Here is a 7,347-nt window from a genome sequence, read left to right on the forward strand (position 1 = left end):
CCCACTAAACAGGAATATGTACATATTTAGGTTCAGCTTATACGCCCACACATATTCAGCTTCAGGGTATAAAAATGTCAGAACACACTGGGAGGTCAGAGCTGACCTGGGAGACACATGATGCATGTTCTCTGTTTGTAACCAGAATTCTGTAATAAAACTTTGTTTGTTTCACTTCAGTCTGATCTACTCGAACACGCAGGACTGGTTTCGTCCACAAGTCTTTATCTGTTCCATTCTTACATAAGCACCATAACACATTAAGAGATTAACTGTTCACTACATTTACACACAGACATTTCAGCTGGGTTGAGATTCTCTGGTCTTTAAATAACACTTTTCTTCACTACAAGATGTTTATGAAAAAATACATAATGGGAAAAATTTGCACACTTTTCTTCCAGAACATGCCTACAACGCAAATATACCCACATAATGTTTAACTTATGTTTTGTATAAATATTAAAGTATGAATTCATAAGCATAAATAATAAAAAAACTAAACTAAAAAGTATTCAGAGACCGCAAATTACTAACATTACACTGTTGCAAAGCTGTTTTGTGCAATAACAGCTTAGAGACATCTACAGTAAAAAGTAATTATATATTTTTGCAGCATTGTGGTTTGATTCCCATTCCTCTTGTAAAACTTTCAGTTCTGTAGAGTTACAAGGGTCACTCTGTTGGACTTGCTGTTTCAAAATCCTCCATACATTTTCAGCGTGAACTCAGTTTTCTGATTCTTTTCATGACAGTTACGATGCAACACCTTTGCATAATCCTGCAGAAGGATTTTGTGTGAATGCCCCCAAAGCATGTGCCTCATCCTGTCTGCTGCTGTGGCTTCTCTCTGATCTTCGTGTTCTGCTCTGCAGCCTGCAAAACGGGGGTGTGACTATTTGGAACAGAGTGGGTTAGCTGAACAATCAGAGCACATTGATTGGGAGGTGGGGTTTAAAGACAGAGAGGTGAATAGTATAAAATAATGCGTTTTTTAAATTATTAACACTGAAAATGAGCATTTGAATTGAAAATTCAACCAGTTTAAATTCTCCTCTAATATCTCTTGGTACGTCACTCCGTTCATGTTTCCTTCGATGGTGTGTAAAGCTCCAGTACTGTCTGTGAAGAAGCAGCAGCACATCATGATTCTCCCACCTTCATACTTCACTGTGAGGGTTACTGAGATCATACAAAACTCTTCTTTCTCCAAACATGACAAGCTGAATAAGCTGAGTTCTGTTTTTGTTTGATCTGACCAGAGTTTGTTGATCCAAAAAAATTGTTTAAAAGATTACATGCAAATTTTAGACCCACATCTCTGCTTCTTTTTCAGTATATTAAATTAAAAAACACAAAATACTTTTTTCCCATCACTGTAAAACTATGAAACCTTGAATATATTTGAGATATCGGAATGTATCAACTAGAGTTCATGCACTCCCTGTGCATTTTATCTATCCATTTCTTTCTTGTAGCTCAGCTGCTGATGCACAGTTTGCGTTATGCATCCTCCAGTCCTTCCTTAATAAGAATGAAAAGTTTCTAACTGCAGAGCTGCTCCAGTCACTTCCACGGCCACAGGTGTATAAAGCCGAGCCCCTAGGCCTGCAGACTGCTTCTACAGACATTAGTGAAAGAATGGGTCGCTCTCAGGAGCTCAGAGAATTCCAGTGTGGTGCCGTGATCGGACGCCACCTGTGCAGCAAGTCCAGTCGTGAAATTTCCTCACTACTAAATATTCCACAGTCCACTGTCAGTGGGATTATAACAAAGTGGAAGCGATTGGGAACGACAGCAACTCAGCCACAAAGTGGTCGGCCACGTAAAATGACAGAGCGGTCAGCGGATGCTGAGGGGCATAGTGCGCAGAGGTCACCAACTTTCTGCAGAGTCAATCACTACAGACCTCCAAACTTCATGTGGCCTTCAGATCAGCTCAAGAACAGCGTAGAGAGCTTCATGGAATGGGTTTCCATGGCCGAGCAGCTGCGTCCAAGCCTTACATCACCAAGCGCAATGCAAAGCGTGGAATGCAGTGGAGTAAAGCGCCACCACTGGACTCTAGAGCAGTGGAGACGTGTTCTCTGGAGTGACCAATCACGCTTCTCCATCTGGCAATCCGAAGGACGAGTCTGGGTTTGGTGGTTGCCAGGAGACGGTACTTGTCTGACTGCATTGTGCCAAGTGTAAAGTTTGGTGGAGGGAGGATCATGGTGTGGGGTTGTTTTTCAGGAGTTGGGCTCTGCCCCTTAGTTCCAGTGAAAGGAACTCAATGTTTTTCTCCTCCCAGGATTTCAGTTAAGTATCTGCGAAACAAAATGGAAAATTACTGAGATAACCTACTTATTCATTTATATTCAGTCACACACACAAAAATAAAAAACTACAGGGCCTACTGCACATTGAAACCAGCACAGATTCCAGCAATGTCCTTTTGAGGGAGAAAATATCTTCTGTCATGGAGGCAATTTTTGCCATATGTACGAGACCACTTCACAGTTTTTAAGAGTATCTCTAAATTTGAAAGTCCCTGTGTGAGACACTCATGTATGTAATCCAGTAAATCTTCATCCACAAGATTCACTCCATCTTCCTGTGAATTTGAAATGTCATGTCCACTGTGCTCAGACATTAACCTTACTGTGCATCCAGAAACACTCCTATCTGTGGCAAACTGAAACGAAACATAAGCAGGACAAGAACTGGCTCTTGTTTTCTCAGGATTACCACTTGAAGCTCCAGACGCTTTGTTTCCACACTCACATCTCCACTGAACAAGATTGGGTGATCTGCACTTCCAGGAAACCAAAGTAGCCTCTGCTCTGGAGATGCAGTACATCAACATATGTTTTAATGAGATCTTCACGAGTTTCGCCCTTCAAGACATGAATCTGACATTCAACGTGTCCATCTCTTTCTTTTCATAAGGACTGTTCAATGGATTTCACCCAAAACTCTTCCATCTGTAAACATAAAAATTTAAAGGTTAAAATACATGTATAATTACTCATGTTAATGAGTATTTATAGTAATAATTTGAGAACCAACTAAAAGACTAAATTAAATCCACATACAACACTGTGCCGATATCTTAGGTCACCTGAAAAAAATGGCCTGTAAAAATATTTATTGGGGACATAAACATTTGTTTGAAAAAACACTAACATTACTATTACTACAGTAATTTGTACAAATACAAATTAAAAAAAACATTTTGTGGTAACATGTATAGTGTAAAAATAATGGCCCTAACATAGAGCCCTGTGGAAGTCCCAATCTCACTTTTGAATAACTGGAAGATAAATTGTTTGCACTGATGAACTGATAACGTTCTGTTAGGTAAGATCTGAACCATGATAGGGCTGTACCTGTGATTCCAACCATGTATTCTAGCCTTTCTAGGAGAATATTGTGGTCTATTGTATCGAAAGCTGCGCTGAGGTCAAGTAGCACTAACAGGGATACGTAGCCTTGACCAGAGGCAAGAAGAAGATCGTTAGTTATCTTAACTGGAGCCGTCCCAGTGCTGTGGTATGGCCGGAATCCAGATTGGATTATTTCCTTTATATGGTTCTTATGTAGATATGAACTAAGTTGTCGGGCCACAGCTTTTTCTAAGATCTTAGATATAAATGTTAAGTTAGACATGGGCCTGTAATTTGACAATATGCTAAAATCAAGAACTGGTTTGATAACTGCTAATTTAAAAGCTTTGGGAACATGGCCCAGACTAAGGGACGAGTTTACTATAGTTAAAATAGGGTTTATAATAACTGGTAATATTTCTTTAAGTAATTTTGAGGGAATTGCATCGAGTGTGCAGGTTGTGCAATTTGCAGAGGAGATAATCTTCTCTAGTTCTAGCTGTAGGAGTGGGTAAAAAGTTTCCAGCCTTTTTTCTACAACTGTGTTTTTGTTTTATATCAGCCAAGTTGGATTTAATAGTGTGGGTTGAATTTGTTGTCTAATATTTTCAATTTTATTATTTAAGAAGTCGCATAAAAACTTCACTAGTGAGAGTTGCCGGAATTTGTGGTTCAGTAGGCCCGTAGCCAGCATTGTGATCTTTTTCCCCCAAAAGTGGACTTCATTTGGCTCTCTACTCCAATGCCCCCTAAATACTCGAGCACAGTTCAAACCTTTTAATTTAGACATATTTTATTCATTATAAGTTTGTTGTGAGTCTGTTGTTGCTGTCCTTATTTGTTCGTCTGTTGCTCCCCACTGTTAACATAAATCTGATATAAATGTAAGTGTTACTCAAACTTCCTACATCTGTGATGTGACTTCATTGTCTGTCTCTGTTGCTCACCTCAGTTGTCTGTTGCTTTGTTCCATTGTCTCTGTTGCTGCCCTCCATTGTCTGTCTCTGATGTTGCTGTCCTTTTTTGCCTGTCTCTCTACTGTTGACATAAATAGATAAGAATTACTTCATGAGGTACACTATCGGTATGGTCATTAAAACTTAAACATGAATTAATAATGATATAAATTGAAGTGTTCCGTCTTATTCAAATCTTCCTACAACTGTGCTGGGACTTCACTGTCTCTCTCTGTTGCTCACCTAGGTCTGTTGTTGCTCTCCCTCCTCTGTATCTCTGTTGCTGTCTGTCTCTGTTGCTTTTCTTCATTGTCTGTCTATTTTTCCTCTCCATCTTTTGTATCTCGCCTTCTTTATTTTTTAATTGGGTCTTGCCTTCACTGTCTGTCTGTTTTTCCTCTCCTTTAGGGTCATTTTACAGGAAATCGGACACTTTGGAACTCAACCGACACCGATTTTCATCAAACTTTGTGTGACTTTTTAGTGGCAAGGTAGAACCCCAGAACTGCATTTGCATGAATCTGCCACTAATATAAAGGGAGAAATGGACTAAGAATGTTTTAAGTAAGAGGGTAGGGCACTACACATTCAACCTTGATTATGTCCATTTAAATTACAAACAGATGGTTTTGATGCTGTTTGAAAGCTCTTTTCTGGCTCTACAGAGTACACAAACAACATTGAACTCAACAGTTAGGCCCTTTTTAGTGGCAAGGTAGAACTCCAAAACTGCATTTGCATGAATCTGGCACTAATCAAACGAACCCTTCGATCCCCCCTGGCTCCGGGCCAGTATGTGTCTGCCTGGCCCTTTGGGTGCCTCCAGTGGGTTTTGCACATGCTATTTTGTTGTTTAGCAGTTAATGTATAGGAGTTAGTTTTATTGTACAGTTTATTTATGTGTACACTTTATGAAGCAGCTTTAATTCTCATTATACACTGTAAAATGTCAATAAAGGCCTTCTATTCTATTCTATTCTATTTTATTCATGTCTCTAATAGGACAAAAGCTGAATGTCGGATTTACAACAAGGACAACCCTTAACCGGCTCCTGGAGGCAGGGGATGTCACTCCACAGCAGGGGGAGAGCTTCCACCAGGCTGTCCTGGCATTTTTGACAGGTGCCGTAGAATATGCCATGGCAAAGCTGCCCCTTAAAGAACGTCTGCTGAAGCATGCCAGGTTCGTCGATGTTCAGCAGAGAGCGGACTGCGAAGTGAATGATGCGGCATACTTTGTGGAAAGGTTGAACTTTTCAAATCTATTGACAAGTTTACTCACATCTGATGAAATATCAAAGCCCTTTGTTTCTCCTGGTTAAGTACGCATTGTATTCTTTAGGTTTCCCAAACTGCTTCCATACCAAGCACCTGAGGAACAAGACAAACTTGCTGAGGAGTTTCAGGACTACCCGCTGATGGAGGTTCCAGAGTCCCAGGAATTTGAAGTTGAAGCTTTCTGGGAAGGCCTGTCTTCCCTCAAGAATAGGGTAAGAAATACCTAGCATACACAAACTGACATGAGCAACTGGAGTGTAAAAATATTTAGGTGTAATTAGGGTTCCTTGTTTTTTTCCAAAGGTGACTGGAATGAACAGATTTCCCAGACTGTCTGCAATCGCCAAATTGGTTTGAACTCTCCCACACTCGAATGCCGATGCAGAGAGGGTTTTTTTCCATGGTTGGGCTTGAACAAGAACAAAACCAGAAATGCCTTGGCTCTGGATTGAACCCTCTCGGCAATCATGACCGTCAAAATGGCATTGAGCTGGCATTGAGCATCATTGCTTTAAATGGGAGCCCCCAGTGTCTGTGATCAAGGCATCTAAATCTGCCACACACTTCCAACACTCAGCATCACTCATGAACACACACAAAATATCCACCATTGATCAGTGGGGCTAAATTTGTGTTTTTGTTTTGTTTGTTTTTCTTCTTGCTTGTACTTGTACCTGTTTGTACTTTTAATTATATGTCATAGAATAAACCGTGAAATTCGATCAAATCAAACTTGTTCTCTTTTAAGTTGAACACACTTGGAGGGTCAAAAAACTTGAGAGCCCTGCAGATCAGCCTGATGTTTATTTGGTACAGGATTATCTCTCAACTGCAGCTCTGACACAGAGAATTCCTCTTTATGTGGTGATGCTGTCGTGTTTATGTAGCATGTCTGTTCATTGTGAAAGCACAGTGTCAGGCTTTCTAGTGACTGTAGTCCCGTCAGTGAACAGTGACTCGACTCACTTCACCCACAAGGAGGCGCTGGTGATGGTGATGGTGGACTTGTAGTTAAAGCCTGTGATGAGTCTTAAACAGTAGTGTGGACTTCATTACTGCGTGAAGGGGAGGTGTTAATTCTCTAGACTACTTAAACTGCTTGCTGTTTATTTCACTCTGGTTTATTTCAGACCACACAAGCTAATGAATGAGTGGAGCTCTGAGCCACGAGCTGCTGTGCTGTGGTGGAAAGTTCTCAGATTAAAGGCTTTGGAGCAGCATCAGTGGATCTCTCCTCTCACAGTCCTTTACCTGCCTGACAGTTCAGTAGTTTATTCTCAAACGTTCCTCACACTGGTTCTCAGTTCCAGCCTTGAATGCTCTACAGTCCTCATACTTTTGTAGTCTTAGACACACTGGACTAAACCCATGAAGGGCTTTAGTATTACCTGATGAGTTTAGTGAGGGACGATACACTACGACTACGAAGCAGCACTAAAGGAAGAAGTGAAACCAGCCCCCCACAGCCCACCCAGCTGAACACAATCAAGCAGTTTAAGCAGTAAACAGTCAGACAGAGAGAGAGAGAGAGAGAGAGACAGAGAGAGAGAGAGAGAGACAGAGAGAGAGAGAGAGAGAGCAGTGAGGTGAAACTCAGATTTGCATGAACAGGCCTGAGTCGTCCTCTTTCTCCCAGAATAGAGCAGCACTTTTACCAGATGTTCAGCTTCATTCAGCCAAACTCCCTCAAGATCAACACACAGCACTGCACTGAATCTCCAGCTGAACTCCCTCAAGATCAACAC

General features: G+C 40.9%; 1 long non-coding RNA gene across 1 annotated transcript; it reads right to left on the reverse strand.

Moving 5' to 3' along the window:
- Window positions 1-2,338: 2,338 nt before the first annotated feature.
- On the reverse strand, window positions 2,339-4,375 carry LOC119264293. The gene is made up of 2 exons (XR_005130951.1): window positions 4,316-4,375; window positions 2,339-2,966 (listed from the first exon to the last, which is right to left on the reverse strand). It is a non-coding gene; the product is annotated as an uncharacterized LOC119264293 (long non-coding RNA).
- Window positions 4,376-7,347: the final 2,972 nt, after the last annotated feature.

This window comes from Pygocentrus nattereri, chromosome 11, assembly GCF_015220715.1.
Source record: "Pygocentrus nattereri isolate fPygNat1 chromosome 11, fPygNat1.pri, whole genome shotgun sequence".
Lineage (NCBI taxonomy): Eukaryota > Metazoa > Chordata > Actinopteri > Characiformes > Serrasalmidae > Pygocentrus > Pygocentrus nattereri.